Here is a 4,788-nt window from a genome sequence, read left to right as displayed (position 1 = left end):
TTTAAAAAATTATATACATATATATGTGTGTATAGGTGTATACTGGAGAAGGCGATGATACCCACTCCAGTACTCTTGCCTGGAAAATCCCATGGACGGAGGAGCCTGGTAGGCTGCAGTCCATGGGGTCACTGAGGGTCAGACATGACTGAATGACTTCACTTTCACTTTTCACTTTCATGCATTGGAGAAGGTAATGGCAAACCCACTCCAGCGTTCTTGCCTGGAGAATCCCAGGGACGGGGGAGCCTGGTGGGCTGCTGTCTATGGGGTCACACAGAGTCAGGCACGACTGAAGTGACTTAGTAGCAGCAGCATAGGTTTATACATGTTCATAAAATTTAACTAAAAAATGATTTCACTGTCTACATTTTTTATGGTCCCAGTTATATAGTTTTATTTCATAACTATCATCGAAAATGATTTTGTCATGTAGTTGAGTAGGTGTTTAAAAATAAACATGCCACAGACATTTCTGCTCATGTCATAAATATATTGCTCAATAAATCTTCACATACAAAAATACCAGAACCAAAAGAGAATAAAATAAGAACCTCAAAATACCCTATTGTGTGCCCCTCCAATCACAACATTCCTAACAATCACAACACAATAGTGGTAAATACTATTAAGATTTCAAATTGCATGGATTAGTTTGCCTCTTTGTGTTAAATATAAATAGAATCACATAATATGAACCCTTTGGTTTCTGACTTCTTTTGCTCAACTCTGTTTGTGAGACGTATCCATTCGCTGCATGTGGTGGTAAATGGTTCCTTCTCACTGTACACAGTATTCCATAGTGTAAATGTATTACCCTATATTATCCTTTCTATTGTGAATAGGCATTTGGGATGTTTCCATCTCTTGTAAGATTCGTAGTGCTCCTGTAAATATCCTACTATATGTCTTTTGGGGAACATACCTTTTAGTTAGGTGTGTGTCTAGGGATGAGGTTGTTGAAACACAAGGTATATGTATGTTTGCCAAATAATTTCTAGAGTGGCTTTACTATGTTAAACATCTTTTTAATAAATGTATTTTCTGCTTTATCATCCAGAATCTGCTTCTGTTCTTTGTATCCAAGAACCTTCTTAATATAACCACTATTTAAATACTGGGAGATTTTACAGTAAAATACAGATGAAAAATTTATTGTGAAAAAGGTAACGGTCAACAGCACTGGGTTAAAATTCCTAGTGTTAGTCACTCAGTTGTGCCTGACTCTTTGCAACCCTGTGGACTGAAGCCCACCAGGCTCCTCTGTCCATGGAGTTCTCCAGGCAAAATACTGGAGTGGGCAGCCATTCCCTTCTCCAGGGAATCTTCTTGACCCAGGGATCAAACTTGTGTCTCTTGCATGGCAGGCAGATTCTTTACCATGTGAGTTACCAGGGAAGCCCCAAATTCCTACTTGTCACCAATTGGTTGAGGCCACACAGTGACCACTCCCTTAGCCAAGGTTGGTGCTCTTTGGTTTGCCTCAGTCCCCACCACACCCTGGGGCTTCCCTTGCAGCTCGCTCAGTCAGTAAAGAATCTGCCTGCAGTGCCGGAGACCCAGGTTCAGTTCCTGAGTTGGGAAGATACCCTGGAGAAGGAAATGGTAACCCACTCCAGTATTCTTGCTTGGAGAATCCTGTGGACAGAGGAGCCTGGCGGACTACAGTCCATGGGGTCCCAAGAGTCGGATATGACTTATCGACTAAACCACCACCACACCCTAACCATTCCACCTAGCCTAGTTCAGTTATTTATTTTACAAGCCTAGTCAATGAAAGCCCCTGAGTTTAGAATCTCACACAGTACAACTACTTTAAAAGTCTTTGTAATAGCAAATCTGATTGTCGGCCTCTATTTAAAGCTTTGACTGGTTCCCCATTGCCTGTAATGGAAGTCCTCAAACTTAGAAATCACCTAGAGAGCTTTGCAGACTGTTGATCTTTCTGAGCTCACTCACCGTTCTTCTTGGGATTCCAAATCATTCCTGCCCTGCTGCTGCTGCTGCTAAGTCACTTCAGTCGTGTCCGACTCTGTGCGACTCTATAGACGGCAGTCCACCAGGCTCCCCGTCCCTGGGATTCTCCAGGCAAGAAGTGGGTTGCCATTTCCTTCTCCAATGCATGAAAGTGAAAAGTGAAAGTGAAGTCGCTCAGTCGTGTCTGACTCTTAGCGACCCCATGGACTTCGGCCTACCAGGCTCCTCCATCCATGGGATTTTCTAGGCAAGAGTACTAGAGTGGGGTGCCATTGGCTTCTCCGCATTCCTGCCCAGGGATCTGCAAATTTTTTTTTTTTTTCCCTGCAACACACAGCCTGCTGGATCTTAGTTCACCGACCGGGGAAGGTCCCCGGATCCTGACACAATAAAAGATCCTAACCACCGGACCACCAAGGAATTTTAATGAGGACCTTCTAAAGCAATCTGAGACAAGTGCTCTTTAAATCACAATGGCCGACTGGATTAAATCCCAACCCTTACCATAGCATATAAAGGGCTATGTACCTCAGAACCTACACACACACACACACACACACACATACACAGACACACACAGAGCATGCCCACATGCACACCCCAGGTCCAGTCAGGTTGAACTGTTTGTACTTTCTTACTCACCAGCCTGTTTCATAGCCTCAAGCCTGTGCTTGTGCTTCTCGCTTTACCTTGAAAGTTCACTGTCCACTGGTGACCACACACTAACTTTCAAGACTCTGATCAAGCCTCACGTCTCCTGAAAAACCTCGTGTGGTGTGCACACTTCCCTCTTTCTGTCTCCTCGGAGGAATGAATCACCCCCTTCTTTGTCTGCCCTCTGTCTCCTGTGTGTACATCTATATTCGATCCCTGCAACATTACACTGTATTCATATGTCTGTCTATCCCAACAGTCTAGGAGCCTCAACAGTCATGGCCCTGGCTTCCTAACTAGTCTTTGGAGCAAGGGTGTAGCGCAGTGCTTGATACTCATCAGATGACTTAACAACACTGAACTGCTCAAAGAAAAAAAATAATAGTCTCTTGAAATGAAGCCAAGTACCACAATTCATCTCTAACTAGATATATCTCTAGCTATGAAAGTTCTTTTCAAACTATAAAAGGACAAAATAAAGAGCTTAATGAAGGAAAACATGTCAAATTTCTGCTGATCCAGAAGCTCCATGAATGAGCAAGATTAATATTTCAAGACAGATTCTCTAGGATTTTCTTCTAAAGTCTCAGGAGATCAAGGTCTAATGCCCTGACTCCAGACTGTTTTCCTCTCTAAACTATTAACATCAGAATTAATTATTTCTGGTAGTTTTTCATGACAGGGAAAGGGTGTTCTGAAGCATAGTTGTTTTGGAGGTAAAAACAACCCAATTACAGCCATGCTCCTTTATACTCAGGAGCTCCATTTCCATCTTCTGCATAGATATAAACAGATTTTACTTCTCTGGCCTTATATTCCATCCCTATATATACCCTAATATTAAGCTATAAAAATTCCTTGTAATTTCTCAAATGCAAAGATTCTCCCCACCTCTGTCTGAACTCAGTGAACTTGTGCACGGCTGTCAAGGCTCTCTTTACATATTGCCCTCTGGATGAAGACTAAGCCTTTCCTGTCTGCTGTTTCCATCTACACTCAGCCGGGCCCCGCCTCACTGGCTGCTCCTTATCTGTGCTCTCATCTCCCCCAGCACATACCACTATCTGTGCAAGCGGCAAGCTGCTCCCATCACGGTGCTTTAGTTCCCGCCCCTTCTCCTAGACCAGAGGGACTGTATCTCATCTCTGCAGTCTCAGTGCCAGAATCGCATTTGCTTAATTAATGCTTTCTGAATTTCCTGTGCATTGATTATGTATCAGACTCCATTCTGGGTACCTGAGACACACCAGTGAACAAAACCAGCAAAGGTCCATGTCCTTGTAGGGCTTACATTCCGTCAGAGAGAGACAGATGGGAAGAGTTAATAAATAAGCAAATCATATATTATGTCGGAAGGTGATAAGTTCCACAGAAAAAAAGAGAAAAATATTGATCAGGGTAAGGGGGAGCAACAGGCAGGGGCTGGTTAATAAAGGAGTGGCCAGCTCACCCAGTGGTGTAAAGTGCAAGTGTTACTTGCTCAGTCGTGTCTGACTCTTTGTGACCCCATGGACTGTAACCCACCAGACTCCTCTGTCTATGGAATTCTCCTGGCAAGAACCCTGGAGTGGGTAGCCAGTCCCTTCTCTAAGGGATCTTCCAAACCCAGGGATCCAACCCAGATCTCCTGCATTGCAGGCCAATTCTTTACTATCTGAGCCACCAGGGAAGCCCCTCACCCAGCAGAGGAGAATCCAGAAGCAAGAATGTGAAGGTTTCATTTGACCTACATATAGGGGGCTGAACGAGAATTTCTCAGGCTGGAAGGTGGTAATGAGAGGTTTAAACCCTAAAGAGCAGTCCAGGCAGAGGACCCCGTGTGTCCAAAGGCACATGGCCTTGAGAATTGTTGGTGTGATGGCGGAAGTTCCGTGTGGCTGGGGGAGGGTGCAGTGCTGGGCTGAAGCAGTGGAAGATGAAGTTGGTGAGGAGCATGGGGCCAGGATGTGAAGGGACTTGTATGCCCTGCTAAAGAGTTTGCACTTTACCCTGTAGACAGCCGGAGTCCTGTTGATGATTTTATGCAGGGGAATGTCATGTTTATATTTATTTTTAGGAAGATAATTCTGGCAGATGGACCAGAGTGGTGAGAGACTGGGCAAGTCACTTAACCTTTCCCTTCCTCTATTTTACCATCTATCAAGTGAAACGAGGCAT

Source organism: Bos javanicus, chromosome 15 (genome assembly GCF_032452875.1).
Source record: "Bos javanicus breed banteng chromosome 15, ARS-OSU_banteng_1.0, whole genome shotgun sequence".
Lineage (NCBI taxonomy): Eukaryota > Metazoa > Chordata > Mammalia > Artiodactyla > Bovidae > Bos > Bos javanicus.
Note: the sequence above shows the minus strand (reverse complement) of the source record.